Source organism: Cupressus sempervirens, chromosome 8 (assembly GCF_028749045.1).
Source record: "Cupressus sempervirens isolate cs-2001-9-10 chromosome 8, ASM2874904v1, whole genome shotgun sequence".
Taxonomy (NCBI): Eukaryota; Viridiplantae; Streptophyta; class Pinopsida; order Cupressales; family Cupressaceae; genus Cupressus; species Cupressus sempervirens.
In genome coordinates, this window is record NC_143125.1 from 483,771,720 (window position 1) to 483,792,538 (window position 20,819).

The following is a 20,819-nucleotide window of genomic DNA, read 5'->3' on the forward strand; positions in this document are numbered from 1 at the left end:
CTGTGACCTCATCATAATAGTTCCACTGGACTCTAACCTAGTCTAGCTCTTTTCCTCAAAGTGAGAGGGTCTACCAAGCCAATATACGAATGAGCTCCAAGACTATTTTTCCATCAAACTCCACCTACAAGGCATCCCAATATATAAGGTGAGACTCATCATAAATATACTTCTGCAATACAAAAATATGAAATACATCATGGATACATAATAGGCTAGGTGGTAGGGCTAGACGATAGAAAATTGGTCCTATCTATTTCAAAATCTTGAAGGGTCCAAAAAAATGAGGTGCTAATTTAGAGCCATTTCCATAATGAATTGGACTCTAATGAGGTCACACTATCAAGAATACTCTATCACCCACCATGTACTCTTTATCTATCCTATTGGCATCTGCATACTTCTTCTATCTATACTAGGTCTCTCTGATTCATTGCCTAATCTATGTCACCTATTGTTCCATGTTCTTGACCAACTGGAGTCCAATGGATACTCTATCTTTGATCCTATCCCAACTCAAGGGTGTCCTGTAAGGTCTACCATACAAGGCTTGGTAGGGTGGCATACCAATGGAAGAATGATGCCCATTGTTGTAGGCAAACTCAGCAAGGTACAAGTATTCTTCCCACTTAACCTAGTTATCCATCACATACATGCATACTGTAATACTCCAAAATTGGCTCATTGCCATTAGACCAATTCTGGTCTATTATTGATAATTTCTAAGTCCTATTCTAATAGGCAATTCTCATTCTGCTATTCGCTACTTGACTTAATTGTTAGATGCAGAAAACCCTAATCTGCATTCATCATATTTCTTATTTAATTCCTATAATACATACTTATATTAGTCGTATTAAACCTACTCGATTTAATTATAATTTAATTATTAAGTATTTATACTTCAATTAAATTAAATTTTATCCTAAGGCTAATGTATTATGGAATTAAATTTATTTAATTTAATAAATACGCCTATCTTGATTAATTAAATTTAATTATTTAATTAAATGGGAAAGGTATTTCTAATTAATTAAACGAAATTAATTAATTAAATGGAGTACTTACTTCTAATTAATTAAACAAAGTTATTTAATTAAATAGGAAGACATTCCTAATTAATTAAATGAAGTTATTTAATTAAATAAGAAAAGTGTCTCTAATTAATTAAAGATTATTTAATTAAATATAAAAAGTAATTATGAGAGCATATCTCATTTTATTAAATTAAATATCTCAACAAAATCTCTCTTCAGTTCAAAAAGGGAAATTTCCAGTTCACTATTGATAAAAAATGAGTTAAACCAGTTAACTCCTTTTTCTACTCAAATTAAATCAATTAACTCCTTCTTTTACTCAAATTAAATCTGTTAACTCCCTTTAATTTGAGAATCTTCCTTTATGACTAAACCTCATCTTCAATCCTGACTGTTGATCTGAATTGATCTCAACCATTGATGGATTTTAGGAAAGTCTATTTAAGAGACCCTCATCTCTTCATTTTGGGAGGATGAATTTGGAGAATTTTCATCGAATCGCTGCTGAAATTCATGCTCGCATTTACTTACATTTCTTGGATACATTCTCATTCTTAGTTTAATCTCACTTTAGCTTAATCATGCATATGCTTAATCTAGCTTGCTTTATTTGTTCTTAGATTACATTGCATCTTTCATTCTAGATTAATCTACATACTCATTCTTAGCTTAATTTCATTGTCAAATCCTTCATTCTTAGAGGGTTTGGTTGCTTAAACACCTCGAATTTGAGGATATCTGACAAGCAATTCCCTTTAGCTAGAAGGCAATAGGTCGCTTTGCAAGCTAATTTTTGGATGAACAATCCAATGTTCATTCCGGGATGAATCTGCATACAATGACCGTGTTGAAGTGTGTGTGTTAGCAGAGGCCACATATTCACGCATACATTTCTGGCACCCACCATGGGGCCTAAAAATTAGTTTTCTGGCCTATTTCTATATTTTTGTAATCATTTTTTGTTCTCTATATGTAATGTTCCGTACAGATTCAGGAATCTTTGCGTGAGATTGTACATTTTTGCACGAGGATCAAGAATCTTTGCACGAAGATTATTTTTGCATCGTGCGAGAAAGTTCTTTGGCTCATGAAACTTCGTGCGAGCTAAATATAATTTTGTGCGAGCCGAATTTAATTTTGCGCGGGCCGTAAAACTTCTTCGCGTGGACTGTCAAGAATTTTGCATGAAACTCTGCTAACAGAGACAATTTTTTGCATTGTTTTTTGTGTTTTTTGGTTTTTCTACTGACTGTTCACAGTTTCTCATGTTTATGTGTTTTTTGAATTTTTTTTGGAATAGCATAACAGCGGTTTGCGGGACAATGGGAAAAGCGTGCTAAAGTTTCCAGAAATAGGTAAACATCTACTAAGCGCGTTGCAAGGATTACCAGGTAATTCTTTTTGACTGATAACACTTCATTTGAAGCTAAAACGAACATCTCTTGTGTCAAGCTTGTGTGTGTATTTTCTTTCATGTTCTCATTTTACAACACATGCATAATTTGATACTAGGTTGTGATCTCTATTAGTTTCATCTAGCAGGCTTAGCCTTTAGTGATAGATCTAATTAGCTATCTTGGGTTATTGGACTCGCTAATCTATCGGCCCCTCGTTCCACCCTATGGTTGCAAGCTCAGCACCATGTTAAATAGGGGAGGGGTCTATAGGACATAAGTGTTAAAGGCTCCACAAGGCAACCCTTTTGTGCTTTCTAGAACTCACTAATTTCTGAGCTATGGACTCATTTTGGCTTGTGTGAGAGGTTAAATGTTCCACATATTTGGACTCACCTCACATTAGTTAAAGCATTAAGTGTACCACCTTGTGCTTTTTGATTGCTTTTGGATAGATTTTTTTTCAGGAATTAACATCTATACACACATAGTAATTAAGCCCCCATGAACACTATTCGTAGATCTTGAGGGAGTGGGTTCCTAGTGAAACTCTTCTCTAAGATGGATTCCTTATAGGTGGGGAGGATACTTTGAGCATCTTGTAGATAGATGAATCTTTGACTTGTTGATTAAGGCATCCTTTCTCCAAAGAGGTTGATAGATCACGGGGAGATGATATCATAGATCTTTTAGAGATAATCTTAGTTTAGTGTGTCAGATTAATCTGTCTATTTTGATTGGGCTAAAGGTGAAAAGGTATCAAAACCTTGAATCTAGAAGCTAAGTCCCCTCCTGGTATACTATTGTGAGTCTGTCACCTTTAGAGAGGGTTAACTATAGTAGACAATCCCTCTACAGGGAAAACTACGTTGACAGAACCTCAAGCTATAATAGCCATTTTCGCCATGATAGTGACAACTGCTATATAAATGTCCTTGTGGAAGAAATCTCCATAGGTGTGGTTCATTGTGGGTTGTCAGATCTCCCTAGCAGCTCTTGAAGATTAAGTTCTTGGACTGTATCAAATCCTCGGTGCACCAGGATTGGAGGTCACCCCTGTGAGTCATAAAAGTTGCAGAGTCAAACCATTACTAAATACCTTAGAGAGGCCAAATTTTATTTTCTAGGGATGTATGCATGATTGCAAAACTCTTTGAAAATGTACACAAATAGCTCTCTTAAGGATTAGCACAAACTAAGTCACTTGATTGTTCATACGCAAGGTTGATTTTGCCCTTGCTCATTGTTTTTAGATGTGCTTGAAATCACTTGCTTGCTATTCTACGTGCCTGTTTATCTGCCTGGTTCTTGGAACAATAAATTTTTTTAATCAAAATTAGTCACTATTGTGAAACTGTTCTATCCTTTCACATGAAATCATGTGGGTCTTGCGCGGAATCATCTGGCTCTCGCGCGAAGCCATTTAGTCCTCGTGCGAAATTAAATTTTTTTTGTTCATCTTCACACGATCTGGTAAACATTCTCGCATGAAATTAAAAACTATTACTGATCTTCACACAAGACAGAAACATCTTTGCGCGACCTGTAAAAATTATTCGTGCGGATCGTAAAAGTTTCTCACGTGAGACTTTGTATCAGCATTAACAATCTGGGTCTGTTCTAGCTATCTACAACTTGCACACTGTCCTTTTTTGCATTTGTTTATCGCTCTTTGTTTGCAAACAGTCCTGAAATAGTGACACTTTGATAAGCCAAAGACTTGTGTCTTATACCTTGACTAGTCTCATCTCATAAGTAATTTTGGTCCTCATCTTAATGCTTGTTATACTTTGTGTTGTAGTGGTCATAATCTCTGGCTATTCTAGCCTTTAAATCAGACCATTTGTGCCTTAGTGAACAACATTCTTGCTATTATCTTGTCCTTTTTGAGACTCAGTCTTAGTGTAGTCCTTGTCCAGGTTCTAGCTTCTTGTCCTTGCCTATGGCTGTCACAACTAGAAGTGGAAACGTGTTTTACCCTGATAACATTAGATGTGGTCATGCTAGGGGTCATAATTATGATAGAGGTAGCTTACCTTTCGCTATGAAATCTATATCCAGTTTGGCTAGTGAGGCGTCTTCACGATCTTCCTCACCTGCAAGGTCATCTCAAGTTCAAGGAACATTTTCCAATTTGCAAAAAATTAGGAATCCTTTTTACCAAGAGGATACTGAGATAGGTAGATGTCCTGTGTTCCCAAACATAATGTATGATCCTTTCTCCATGGACCCTTCTGAAACACAACATACAAAAACTGAACAAGTTCCTATAATGACTAATCGTGAACCTGAACGGGGTAGTCATAGTCGATATTAAGAACAACCTAGGGATGACAAGGAGAAAGAGAAAGAATATGACACTGATGAGGAATAGGAAGAGGTGGAAATCCTTCCTGAACACATAGAAAAATTTCAAAGAGACAAGAACTTTTAGAAGGTCATCTTACTCAACGAAGAGAAAGAAAAGTACTTTCTCAAACTCGCCCAAGAGGGAGCTAAACTGCCCACACATTTCAATGTGGAGACCATTATCATACGTGAAGAAGAAATTGAGACTGCTAAACTCCAAAAACAACTGAAAATTATGCAAGACCAATTGGCTCTGATGATGCATGAGAAAGAGAAACCCAAAAAGACATACACATTGGACGCTCTTTGTTCATTTCCATTTGACAAAAGTATAAACATGCTGCCTTTCCCAAGAGGTGTAGAACTACCCAAATATGACAAGTACTTTGGTACTACTGATCCCCAAGATCACTAGTGGGAATTTGGTGCTTTGCCTATGGAGTTTATACACAATCAAATGTACCTCATGCATTTATTCCCTAGAAGCCTAGGTGGTCAGGCTTTGGAGTGGTTCTCACATTTACCTCCTGGTATCAATATGTTTGACAAAATTGCTAATTCATTTGTTTAGCAATATTCTCATAACATTCAACATCCTGTAAATATTTGAGATCTATGCAACCTTAAATAGAAGGTTGGTGAGCCTTTTCTCACTTTCCTCCAACGGTGGAGACAACTTTACACTAAGTATTCCCGTAAAATCCCAAAAATGGAGAAGCTCAACATTTTCATTGATAACCTCTTACTTAATTTTGGGTATAGAGTCCAATTACAAGGTCCATGTACCTTTGAAGACATGATTACACAGGCTATCTGTATCAAAGAATTTATGGTCAAGAAAGGTGAGCTCACTCTTCAGAGAGACTCAAGGTTACACTTCCAACAGGGATAAAACTAAACATGTCAACAAGAACCGAGAAATTGTACATGATGGGGTTGTTGATAATATCACACCAAAACCTGCTAAGGAAGCATTTAATCTCACAAATTCTCTCAAAGTGGCCAAAAGTGCTGAGAAGCCTCCTCCTGACAATAAGGCATCTAGGAACAAACTGAGAAACTCATGGGCAGCACGACCCAAGTGAGAGTATACGCCTTTGGGAGAACCTTTGGATGTGGTTTACAAAACATTGCTACAACACAAGCTTATCTCACCAATGGATAACCCTCATCCCTATGATCCACAACCACGTCCACCATGGTGGAATGAGACCTCATTTTGTGACTATCACCAAAACAAGGGACACAAAACCAACAACTGTATAAACTTACATCATAAAGTCCAAGACAAGATTAATGCTAGTGAACTTGTGGTAGATGGACATAACAAAAACTTAGACCACAAGGCGTTCAAAGAGCCTTTCCCAGCTTATGAAAAAGGAGAGACTTCGAAACCAGAACCCTACAATAAGGTCAACTATATGTATTCCAACGATGACAATGTCATTCACATGGTTGAACCTGTAGATTCTGAATACTGCAACATTATTAGCATAAAGGGGAAGCAAGATAACAACAAATCCAAGACATCATTTGTCTTAAAAGGCCCTACTTCCAATAACATGTATGATGTGTCTTCACAACATTGTGCTAACCTTGTTACTCGCTCTCATGCAAAGTTGGTGCTCAAAGGCCCTGCACCTCCTATTTCAAATACCCAACAACACAAGGACAAAGCCCTTGCTAATCCATTCGGTAAAGGTGCAAAAAAACAACGAACTTGACTGCAACCAGTTATAGTGTTCTAGATCAGTTGAAACAAACCAATGCTCACGTTTCCATATTTGAGCTGCTTAAAATCTCGCCTGCTCACAGGCAAATTCTGGACAAAGCCTTCACTGAGGCAAATGTTCCTCAAGATCTTGATCTTGAGTGATTTTAATCCATGGTAGGTCACCTGACCTCACCTCATCTTATGACCTTCTCCAAGGAGGATGACAACTCACTGAATCACCCACACAATCAGCCTCTACACATTGAGGTTATGATCCACCAGACACATGTTCATCGGGTACTCATTGACAATGGCGCTAGCCTAAATATTGTTTTTGCTGCTCTTCTTAGACAATTGGATTATTCTAAGGACTCTGTCGATCCTCGACAAAAGATCACTATTAAAGCATATGATGAAGTAGAATGAAAGTCACTAGGTCTTGTGACTTTACCAATTCGCATTGGTCCTGTCGAAAGGGATGTCACCTGTCAGGTGCTTGACATTCCCTTAGCCTACAACATTTTGTTGGGATGGCCATGGATACATGAGATGTGCGTTGTGCCATCCACATACCACCAATGCATTAAATTCCCATTTGATGGCTCCGAAGTTACTATTCCTGCCACTACTAGCTACACTTGCAATATGCCCAAAGCTGTTGATTCTTTTGTCCCTGCTAATCGTGAGTCTACTGATTGTCACAAAAATAAGCTGAAACAAATTGAGTAGTCATTTAAATTGAAAGAAACTGGTATGGGAGAGTACCACATGGAACCAGTGCTGTCATTAACATCTATTCTAGAGTCCCCTTGACATTTTGGGAGACCCTCAGAAGCAAAGAAGCCATTCGTGTTAACACCTCAGACCAATTTTAATGGCTCTTTTGTCAAAGCTATAGTTCCCTTAGAAGATGAAAGTGAAAATAGAGCCATTTTTGCATGGCTTTACAAAGAAGAGGCTCCAGTAGACCTAACAGAACAAGCTCAAGAAATCACTCCTAAGAAGTATGGGCCTGGTTTTAAGCTTATGAAGTGTTTTGGTTACAAGGGAACTAGCCCTATTGGGTGCAATAAAAATGGTTTAATAGATCCTATCAAAGCAACATCTCAAAGAAACAATGACACAACCGGCCTAGGGTTCAAGAAGGCCCCTTTCCATTTGGGATCCAATAAATTCATACCCATACCTGAGAGTTCATCTGAAAATGAGTCACAATCTGAGTCAGGTACTCGAGAGGAAGAATCTGATGATGAGGATTCTTACCCTCATCCTATTCCTTATGATCTTGCTAAATTCTTTGCTAAGCCAGATGACTTTGTGCCACGTGTTAGCATTGTAGATGATACTAGTGATTCTTCTGAGGACAATGCTGAGCAACTCAAATATTATTCAGATAAGGGAGAATCTAGTCAGTCATGCCATATTGAGTATTTGTGTAAGAATCCAGAGGCTGAAGGAGAGTATGTCCCTATCACTATTGGGGAGTTCTATAGTCTCTCACCATGTAGCACCGATTCTCATGAATATGAATTTGACAATCTTTCAGAAGTGACTACTGATAAAGACATTGACCAAGTGCATGTCTATGAAAATCAAATCAAAGTGAGTGAAACATCTAGGAATAGGTCATAGGGGTCTGATCTAACTAGTGTCCTAGAGTCATCAATTACTAATGTTCATACTTTGAGGCATTTGAATACACCTATGGGTGAGGTTGCTGTAGGTCTCAAATTGCTGGTCCACGCATTTAATGACTATACTGTGAACACAATTAAACCAGCCACTACTCTCACTTGCACATCCCTAGCTTATAGACTGGAACCCCAATGCATCTAATGAAGTCCCCACATTCTAGAATGACTATGCTCTTGTGTGTTACCTAAACACTACCGAACCTATAACGTCTTCCACCAATGAGCAGATCATCAACATGACAGAGGCCGACATCAAATATCTCAGTGACATAATTAAAAAGAAAAAATGTAAGAGGTCCGATGGTGAAAACCACATTGTGGCAGCGTCGGATCCCAAAAAAGTAAAAACAAAAGACATATCCAAGGGTGAAAACCTCTCTGAGATGCCTGTGGATGAGATATTTGATGTCCTTCCCAGTCACTTTCAAGAGAGATCATCAGTGTTAATAGAGCCAACACAGCCAATTAACCTGAGCACAGAAGAATATCCTCATGTGATACATCTGGCATAGTCATTGTCACTTGAAGAGAAAGAACAATTCATTGCCTTTTTCAAGGGAAAGAAAATAAATTTTGCCTGGACATATTCTGACATGCCAAGATTGGATCCTAATCTTATTATGCATCACTTGTCCATAGCACCAGGCATAAAACCAGTTAAACAGAAGCTTCAAAAAATGCATCCTCATGTTGCATTGCTCGTAAAAGCCGAATTAGAAAAACTTCCGAAGGCCGGTTTCATTCATGCAATTGATTATGCTGAATGGATATCTAATATTGTCCCTATGTCCAAGCATGATAAGTCTATCAGAGTTTGTACAGACTTTCATGATCTTAACTTGGCATGTCCTTAAGATGACTTTCTGCTCCCTAATATCGATATGATCATGGACATGATGGCTAGCTATGAGATGTACTCACTTATGGATGGTTTTTCTAGATATAATTAGATAAAAATTACACCAGAAGATCAAGAGAAAATAGCTTTCACATGTGCATGGGGAGCCTTTTGTTGGAATGTGATGCCATTTGGTTTAAAGAATGCTAGAGCTACATATCAGTGGGCTATTACTACAATTTTCCATGACATGATGCATAGAACCATGGAGGACTATGTTGATGATACCTTGGTCAAAAGCGCTAAATGCAATACTCATTTGCATGATTTGGGTCCCATCCTAGATCGTATGGAAAAATTCAGTCTTTGGCTCAATCTTAAGAAATGCGCATTTGGTGTTACATCAAGAAAATTGTTAGGATATATTGTTTCTGCAAAGGGAATTGAAGTAGATCTAGAAAAAGTACAAGCAATAATGGACATGCCACCACCTCAGAACATCAGTCAGATGAGAGGACTATAGGGAAGGCTTCAATCTATTTGTAGGTTCATTTCACAATTGGCAGATAAATCACAACCCTTCACAAAGACCTTACATAAGGGTGTGAAATTCAATTGGAGCCAGGATTGTGAGCAAAGCTTAACACAGATTAAACAATATCTTGTCAATCCACCAATCCTGATGCCTCCTATGCATGGGAAGCCTTTGCTTTTATACATTTCAGCCACTGAAACATCTTTGGGAATCCTGTTGGCTCAGGAAGACAATGACAACAAAGAAAGAGCTATTTATTACTTGAGCCAAACATTGGTCTCTTATGAGAAAAACTACAACATTATTGAGAAATCTTGGGTGGCAGTTGTCTTTGCTTCCCAAAAGTTGAGACACTACATGCTTTCCCACACTAGATAGCTTGTGGCTAAAATAGATCCATTAAAGTACTTTCTCAGTAAGGCAGCTCTCATAGGAAGATTGGCTAAATGGGTCATGATACTAAGTGAGTTTGACATCCAATATGTTGAACGCAAAGCTATAAAGGGACAGGCAATTGTAGACCAGCTGGCCGAGGCACCCATACAAAGTCTTCTACCAATAAACATTGATTTCCAATGAGTCAATTCTAACACTCACTCATCATACATGGGTTATGTTCTTCAATGGGTCCTTCACACAACAAGGGTCAGGTGCTGGATTACTCTTCATTACACCACATAGATACTCATTTCCCAAAGCATACAAGATTCTGTTTCCTTCTACAAATATCATTGCTGAATATGAAGCTTTGATCAATGGTATGAAAATTGCAGCTGAATGGAGAGTAGATCAGTTGGATATCTTCGGTCACTCTCGGCTTGTCATCAACCAAGTAAATGATGTGTATCAAACAAAGGATGAAAAACTAATCCCTTACAAATGCATGGTTGATGACTTGACAAAATATTTTGCACACATCACATTCCAACAAGTTCCACGCACAGATAATAAAGTGGCTGATGCCATGGCCACTCTGACCTCCCTTCTTCAAATGCTAGAACATGATCTTCGACACGAGTTCTTGGTGGAAGTGTTACACTACCCAACCTATGACACACCTGATTCCAAGATGATCTATTCTATTATAGGACAAGAATCATCTCGCTACCATCACATCTATTCCTACCTTCATAATCAAACCATTCCAAAAGGTCTGATCCAAAATGAGAAATGTTACATAATCTATAACGCTTCACATTATGTCATTATTTTTGACGATCTATATAGGAGAGGCCTTGACGAAACACTCCTTAGGTGCTTAGAACCTGACGAGTCCAAACGCATACTAATTGACGTTCACGAAGGCATTTGTGGATCTCATTCCAGTGGCCTAGCACTAGCTCCCAAACTCCTTCATGCTGGTTACTACTGGCCTAAAATGGAGCAAGAAGCTATTAAATATGCTAGGTCCTACAAGTAGTGTCAACTACACGAGAATATCATTCACGCTCTAGCCAGAGAGCTGATTCCCTCTACTAAAACATAAAAATTTCAACAATGGGCCTTTGACTTGGTGGTGCAAATTCACCCAACCTCTTCTAATGGACATAAGTTCATGATCACCGCTACAGATTATTTCATGAAATGGGTAGAGGCAGTCCCTCTCACAATTGCTAATGGCAAAACTGCAGCACTTTTTATCACAAACTACATCATCTGTAGATATGGTATACCATCATCAATCATTACTAACAATGGAGGATAGTTCAAAAATAAAGACCTTAAGGAACTGTGCAAGAAATTCAGGATTACACAACATTGGTCTTCTATTTCCCTAGGGTAATGGCCAAGCTAAGGCATCCAATAAGGCGATCCTCAAAATTCTTCATCGCACAGTTAGTAAGTTAGGGAGAGACTGGCATCTCTAGATCAATCTAGCCCAGTAGGCATATAGAACACACATTAGAACTCCAATAGGCACGACTCCTTTTTTGTTGGTATATGGGGTGGATGTTATGCTTTCGATAGAGGTCGAGATTCCTACCTTGAGAATCTCTATGAAAGGCCTTATCACTGATGATAACTACAAGATAGCTTGGCTTCAAGAGCTTGTATTACTAGATGAAAAACAAGTGGCCTATGATCATCTATGAGCATATCAACAAAGAATGGCACAAAGCTACAATAGGAGAATTAGGCCACATGACTTCTAGTTGGGTGACCTCGTTCTGAGAGAGAACCCTAAGAATCAACAACAACGAATGCAAAAGGGAAAGTTTGAACCAAACTGGCTAGGTCCTTACATCATGACTGCAGTATATGGATCTGGTGCCTATCAGCTTTCCACAACTGAAGGAGAAGTGCTTAAAGAGCCCATCAATACTCTCCACCTGAAGTAGTTTTAAAGTTGATTTAATCTCAGCAAGTTCTCTGTACATATCTAAATGTCTTGAAAAAAATCTAAAAATCAGAAAAAGTCCTGGAAAAAAAGAAAAAAAAAAAAGAGAAAACTTGCCAAGAAGGTGAAAACTTGGTAAATAGGTGCCTCTTGTTCCCAATGCTCCATCTTGTAGTGCATCTTCTGGCTATTCTATATAGTCACTTTCATGCTTTCGCTTTCTTATTTTTCCTACTCATGTATCCATGGATTGAGTCTTCTCATAGATCGAGGGCATTCCCCCCTTAGTGTCACTTTTTTGAGATTCTCATCATAGAATCTCCTTCATGAAAGTCACTAGTGGTTCTCACTGCATCTACCTATTGTCACAAGTGTCACTCTTTTCGAGATTCTCCTCATAGAATCTCTTTCGCGATATTCACCAATCATTCTGACTGCATCTTCCTACTATTGCTAGTGTCACTCTTTTCAAGATTCTCCTCATATAATATCTTTCATGATAGTCACCAGTCGTTCTGACTGCATTTGCCTACTGTCACTCTTTTTGAGATTCTCCTCATAGAATCTCTTTCACAACGGTCACCAGTTGTTTCAGCTATGTCTGTCTACTATTACTAAGTCATGTCTCCAAATTCCTTTATGGAAAATCTCTTGCTTCAGTCACCAATCATGTTGGTTGTGTCTGTCTACTATTGCTTAGTCCTTCTTATGTTCTTCATCGTGAAGATTCCTCTTTGACCTCAGTAAATGATTCATTCTGACTATGTCTACCTACTGTTGTCACCCTACTGAAGAGATTTCTTTCTTACATGTTCTGGACATTAGCACTTGACATCAATCTCGAAAACATTGAACTCAAAAAAATGATATACTTGTTTGGATATGCTAAGAATTTTCTTTGTTTGCTTTGTTTTGTTTTATCATATCTCTTTGAGCAACTCGATGATGTCATCTTCGGCTAGAGAAGTAATGATTGGGGGCATGATCTTTTTCTTTGCTTTCTATTTGTAGTTTAGTTCCAATAAGTTGATCTATTCCTATAAGAGGGGTGTCCACTATAAGAGCCTCCATCTCGTATTGAATGGCTGTGTGTACCTTGACTCCTTTTATATAGATATGTCAATGATATTGGTTATTCTCCTTGTTTGTTAGAGTGAACTCTTCATACTATAGTACATACTAATACTCATCCTATTAAGTGAACGTACGGGTCACTGTGTGTATATCTAGCACACTTCTGTCTTAGGTTATGAACGCAAGGGTAGTTACAGACAGAATGAATACTGAATACTTAGCATAAGAGGAATCTCTCGTGTGTTTGGTGTGCTTGCCATGCAAGCAACATTCAAGTCATCCTAGCATTTATGCTTTGATGCTTATGTTAACTTGCTAAATTAAAAGGGATAATGTTTTGGTCATTCTGGCTTCTTGTGCCTTGAATGCTTACATTTAATCTCGACATCCCAATAACATATGTTATATTCATATTGTCATGATTGCAATGTCAGTGGGAGTTGTATAACATACGAGCTTTATTTTATATCCAGTGATGATAAATCATCGAGGCTTGGTAACCAGACCTAGGGTTGCATTTAACATAGTCTTGCATTACATACTTCATTTGCATTACCATGCAATTCAATGGTAATTTTGTTCATAATCCACATGCATTAGATTCCTCCACGGTTGCACAAGCATTTGGTTCATCAATTCACTCTCCTTAATGGAATACTTGTGACTGTCAAACAAAAACACGCAACACTACGTAAGATGTCAGTTCATACATATGCGTTCTATCTAAGTACAACATACATCTCATGTACATCAAAGCAAAAAAAAATAGATAATGACATGTACACAAGAATACTCAACTCAAAATATCTTATATATATATATCAAAAAAATGGGTTAGTACAAAAATGGGCCCTACTCGAGTGCAATCGATCAAAAATGATACATGTGATGCTGGCACACCAATCGATACATAGCTAGAGATCAAAATCAAAACTCAGACACAGAGCTTCTAACTCTATCCCGAACCCTCACCTCTAGGAGGAGTAGGAGGTGCAGGGGCAGCAAGTGGCAGAGGTAGTGGTGGCATATCCAGCTTGACAGGAGGTCGTGCACCTCCAGACTCTCGTGCATACTGAGAAAATCATTGAACCTGCAATGTCTCATTAGGTACTACACTAGTATATGCCACATAATAATATGTTGCTTGAGCTAACTGGAAGCAGATCTCATCCTATGCTAGCTCCAATCTCTGCTCTGCAGTCTCTGCATGCTCTCTCTGAAAATTTGTCTCTCCCTGTCGCTCTACTAGCTGTGCATCCCTGACTGCCAATGCAATTTGCAACTCTTCCAACTATCGAGAGGCCGCACGAACCCACTCTCAATATCGTCGTACTGCATCCTATACCCCACCTACTAGCTGATCCAGCATATCCTCATCAACCATCTCAGGTGTGTGTTGTAGTGGAGGTACCTGTGGCTGAGGCACTCGCTTCTATGGGACCTCCTACTGAGGGGCCTACTCCTCTATCCTCTGCCTCCTCTGTCGACTGTGTCCTGCCCCACTACCCCTAGCACCTAGGTCTGATCCCATTTGACGTGGGGGAATAGGCATCTACAGTACCCAATGCTGGACCTATGGTGGCAATTGTGGCTGTGCCTGCTGCTGCTTGGGCACTTGTCCCTATCCCTATCCCTGTATCTGCCCTACCATCCCCACTGGATCTATAAAATGTGGGTATGGATGACTGATCAAAAATCCTGATATGCAGGCGTCATCCCGGCATCTGCTATCACCGACAGGTAGTCCCACTGAGCTACAACTAGGTTGTGGATGTCTATCATGGATCATCTTGGATCCCTTTGTGGAGTCCATCCTCACTCAATATCCCTCTACACCTTGGCATAAGCACAATACTCAACTAAAATGTCTTGTGGTCGGCCATACTACGGCCACACTCATGAGATCACGAATCTCTCTATGACTGATGTCGTCCTGCCTACCAGCGGTCAAGAACTAAACATCCAGGGTAGCTCTCTAGGGGCATCATCCCAATCCTTTGTCTCTCTCTAGGGTCACCATATAATAGACACCAGGTCATCGAGATGTGTCTGCTAGTGCTCAATCTTACCCAGGTGGGCCTGGGTAATATGCCCTCAATATTTGTAGATGTAGGGCTCCATAGGCTCCCAGGAATCCTCAAAAATTGGCCTACATATAGGGAGATGCTCCCAGGCCCAGATCTGTAGAACATAAACACCTGCTGCCATGGTCTTCTTCTTGTGGAAGATGACCTCATGCATCTCATGAAAAAGATGGGCCAACATACACTAACCCCACCCAAAGATCTCGGGTGTCTCAACCATCCTATGGAGCATGACACCCCATCCACACTCCAACCCATGCTATCCCCTGTCAGGACATAAGAAGCAGCTCAAGAAAATACCCAGCACAGATTCCAACCTGTGTGTGGGTCCATAGGTATGCATCAGCTCATCCTAGCTAATGGCGCTACCTCTCGGTAGCTCTCTCTCAAAAATAATGGATAGTGCCTCTATCCCTAATTGAGGCACTGTATCATACACCACCCGAGCACCGTGAAAAGGAATTCGTAAGATCCTCCATATGTCCTCTAGTGTGATGGTCATCTCACCCATCAGCAAATGAAAGGTGTTCATCTCCGAATGGAAATGCTCTACCAATGTAGTGAGAAGGCCGTGATTCACCATCACAGCTAGAATCTGACAAAGAGAAGACAAACCCAATTAGGCAATGTGTGCTTAATCTGCATCATCCAAACTCTGCAATAATTCTCCATATGGTGGATAATGAGATCTAGATGAAACATCTCCAAAGACCTCCTGCATGCACAACAAAAAAATGACAAACAAAGGATTAGTATCAAGTCAAAATGAAGCATCAAAAAGAATAAAATGCAATTTCTAAGTGTGAAATCACAAAAACTGTTGTGGAATTTCATGTGAGATTTGTAAAATCTCATGCAGAGATGTTCATTTTTGTGCAAAATAGTTCTTTCTTCACATGAAGAATCTTGCTTTTGTGAAAAAAAAGAGATTCTCATGCGAAAATAGAGCTTCCTGTGTGAGAAATGAGATTATCGCATGAAATACAAATCACCTGGTGCGAAGAATCCCCATCTTCGTGCGAAACCAAAATTGTCCCGCGCGAAGATCCTCAGGTTGCGCATGAAGAAACAACACATCCTATTTATTTGCACAAAGAAAGAAGATCTTCATGCAAGAAGAGATTGGTTTCACGTGAAGAAAGAATTGACAAGCCTAAAACATGCTAAAAAAATGCAATAAATGACCTAGAAATGCATGAAAACAAAAGTACGAAGATGGAAAATCGACGACTCATCGGTGGTCCATAGTCTACTGGCCGACTATGTTATTTAGAGTGCCCAAAACGATGATATCTCACGTTCACTGCCATGTCTATATCAAAGCTCAAAATCAATACAAGACAAAAGCACAAATGAATTGAAAATGACCCTTCGAGCCCTTATATAGGTGTTGACCAAATTTTTCAAAGTGCTCAAATTTCTGCAAAAATTGCACCCCTGGCTAATTGGACCATTCTAGATTCATTTTCTAGATCAAATTCAAAATCTGACACACCTAAGAGCCTTAAAAATGCATTTTAAAATTTTGGGGACTGATGTGATCGAACGCTTGTGTAGCCCAAATCTTTCTCATACTTTATGATTCTTGGAATCCTTTCAACTTTACATTCTCCATATTTTCAAAATTCATTTTGAAAATAGTCAACTGTGGCTGAATCTGGTCAACTTTTGGTCAAACTTGGTTTTTGCGACTTTGCAATCATTTCAAATCAACCCAATCTTTAGATCGTTTTGATCTCTTCTAGATTTTGCTAACATGATATACTACTTCAAATCATATTTCTGGTGTGTCATCTTTCAATTTTGCTCCTAAGGGGGCAAGATGATTACATCATTGAATACTTAATGCTCAGGGCATCTTGTTCCCTTTTATCTGGCATCTTTGCCATCTATCACTTGGGGCATCTAATCACTCGGGGCATCTTGTTCCTTTCTATTTGGCATCTTTGCTATCTATCCTATCTTTTCATCAACTGATCAATCTTATAACAACTCTTCTCAGAGTTCGATGGACAGGTATTAGCACAGTCTAAACCTCGACTCCTAAGAATCAAGCCTTGTTCTGGGGATGATTCTATGACTTATGATTGGACCTTGTTATCTTTTATCAATCTCAGGTATTTAGGTGTTCTATCTAGATCCTTGAAGGTTAAGCTTCGTGTTGGAGATAATCTTCTAAATGCTTTCAATTCTAGGTATCTAGGTGTTCTATTTGGATTCTTGAAGATTAAGCTCTATTCTGGAGATAGTCTTCTAAATGCTTTATCACTCTCGAGTATCCAGGTGTTCTATCTGGATCCTTAAAGGTTAAACTTCATTCTAAAGAAACCTTTTAAATGCTTATCAATTTTAGGTATCTAGACGTTCTGTCTAGATCCTTAAAGATTACACTTCGTTCTGGAGGTAGTCTTTTAAATGCTATCGATCTTAGGTATCTAAGTGCTCTGCTTCGATTCCTTAGGATTAAGCTCTGTTCTAGAGATGGTCCTTTAAAAACTTATCAATTGGTCTCCATGTCATCACCTTCAGAACCAATCTCATGTTTGCATCATGCTTTCTGATTATCTTTGAATTGAACGTGCTGCTTGCACATTCATTCAAAGAGGGGCAAAATGTCATACCCCAAAATTGGCTCATTTTCATTATACCAATTCTGGTCTATTTCTAATAATTTCTAAGTCCTATTCTAATAGGCAATTCTCATTCTGCTATTCACTACTTGACTTAATTGCTAGATGCAGAAAACCCTAATCTGCATTCATCATATTTCTTATTTAATTCCTATAATACATACTTATATTAGTCGCATTAAACCTACTTGATTTAATTATAATTTAATTATTAAGTATTTATACTTTAATTAAATTAAATTTTATCCTAAGGCTAATGTATTATGGAATTAAATTTATTTAATTTAATAAATATGCCTATCTTGATTAATTTAATTTAATTATTTAATTAAATGGGAAAGGTATTTCTAATTAATTAAATGAAATTAATTAATTAAATGGAGTACTTACTTCTAATTAATTAAACAAAGTTATTTAATTAAATAGGAAGACATTCCTAATTAATTAAATGAAGTTATTTAATTAAATAAGAAAAGTGTCTCTAATTAATTAAAGATTATTTAATTAAATAGAAAAAGTAATTATGAGAGCATATCTCATTTTATTAAATTAAATATCTCAACAAAATTTCTCTTCAATTCAAAAAGGGAAATTTCCAGTTCACTGTTGATCAAAAATGAGTTAAATGAGTTAACTCTTTTTTCTACTCAAATTAAATCAATTAACTCCTTATTTTACTCAAATTAAATCTGTTAAGTCCCTTTAATTTGGGAATCTCCCTTTATGACTGAACCTCATCTTCAATCCTGACCATTGATCTGAATTGATCTCAACCGTTGATGGATTTCAGGAAAGTCTATTTAAGAGACCCTCATCTCTTCATTTTGGGAGGATGAATTTGGAGAATTTGCATCGAATCGCTGCTGAAATTCATGCTCACATTTACTTACATTTCTTGCATACATTCTTATTCTTAGTTTAATCTCATTTTAGCTTAATCATGCATATGCTTAATCTAGCTTGCTTTATTTGTTCTTAGATTACATTGCATCTATCATTCTAGATTAATCTGCATACTCATTCTTAGCTTAATTTCATTGTCAAATCCTTCATTCTTAGAGGGTCTGGTTGCTTAAACACCTCGAATCTAAGGATATCTGACAAGCAATTCCCTTTAGATAGAAGGCAATTGGTCACTTTCCAGGCTGATTTTCGGATGAACAATCCAATGTTCATTTCGGGATGAAACCACATACAATGACCATGTTGAAGTGTGTGTGTTAGCAGAGGCCACATATTCACGAATACACTTACCATATCCTCTACAATTTGATTAACCCTCTCTATCTATCCATCTATCTAAGGATGATAAGTGATGTTGATGTTGAACTTAGTGCCCAATGCTGCTTGTAATTCCCTCTAAAAGGATGATGTAAACAAGGAATATCTATCCAAGATGATCTTACGAGGAATGCCATGTAGTTTGACAATGTCTCACAAGAACTCATGTGCTACTGTAGGGGTAGTGAAGCTAGTTTGAACTAGTGAAAAATGGGCAACTTTAGCCAAGGTGTCAACCATCACCATAATGGCATCATGGTGATGAGAAGACATCAGAAGAACAATAATGAAATCCATGGAAATAGTGTCCCATTTCCACTCTAGTATATCATGGGGTTGCAAAGTTTCACTTGGATGTCCATGTTTACCTTAACCCTTTAACACTCAAGGCATCTAACTACAATATTAGCAATCTTCATCCTCATACCCGACCAATGATATACCTGTCTTAAGTTGGCATGGAGTTTCTTAACTTTAGGATGTGTTACATAAGGTGCTTGATGAGCCTCTGAAATAATGAACTCATGCAGGTCACTTGTGGAGGGTACATAGATGCACCCTTTATGTCATAATAATCCCTCAGAATCCAATGAATAAATAGAAAATTTACCTTGAAGAGGTCTCTAAGAGTGGACTATCTAGCAAAATCTTGCATAGAATTTATCCCCATGTAGGTGATGTATAATACACTCTCTCAAATTTGTACCTATGACCATGGAAGAGAGCTCATGATGTCATGTAATTAATGCATCTACCACTATCTTTTCCTTACCCTTAATGTAATGCACATCAAAATCATACTCACATAGGAACTCCATCCATCTCCTTTTCCTAGCATTAAGATTAGGCTACGTGAAAATATATTGCAAGCTCTAGTGATTTGAATGAAGTTCAAATCATTGCCCTAGGAGAAAATGATGCCATCATGCTAATGCATGGACCACTTCCATGAGCGCAAGATCATGAGTAGGGTAATTGACTTCATGAGCCTTGATTTTCCTAGACTCATAAGATATGGCTTGACCCTCTTGCATAAGGATAGCTCCAATTCCATCCAAGAAAACATCTATGCATACTACAAAGTCTAATGAGGGGTCAATTACTGCTAAAATGGGTGCACTAGTGAGGGCCTCTTGAGCTTTTGAAAAGCCTCCTCACACTTTTCTATCCATTCAAATTTATTTCCCTTTCTTTGAAGGGAGCTAATAGGGTGAGCTACCCTTGAGAAACCTACCACAAACTGCCTATAGTATCTTGCTAACTCCATAAAACTTCTAACTTCTATAACACTGGTAGGTGCTAGAAAATCTATGATGGCTTAGATCTTGGATGGGTCTGCTAAGATCCCATCTCCTAATATCACATGACCCAAATAATGCACTTCACATCTGAAAAATGCACACTTTGACAAGTTACCATAAAGCTGATTCTCCCTTAACTACTGTAATACTTGCCTTAGGTTCTCTTCATGCTCCTTCTCATCCCCAAAATATACCAATATATCATCTAGGAACACTACTACAAACTTATCTAGAAATGTGCAGAATACCTAATTCATGAGGCTCATTAATATACTTGGTGCATTCATGAGACCAAAAAGTACCTAGACCATATCTTGCATGGAATGCAATCTTGTGGATGTTACTTTACATGATGCACAACTGATGGTACCTTGACTTCAAACTATTTTGGAGAATACTCAGGCACCCTATAATTGACCAAATAGGTCATCAATCCTAGGTAATAGGTATCATTTTCTTATAGTTACCTTATTCAACTATCAGTAATCAATGCACAATCTGAGTGATCTATCATTCTTCTTAAAAAAGATCATCGATGCTCCCCAAGGTG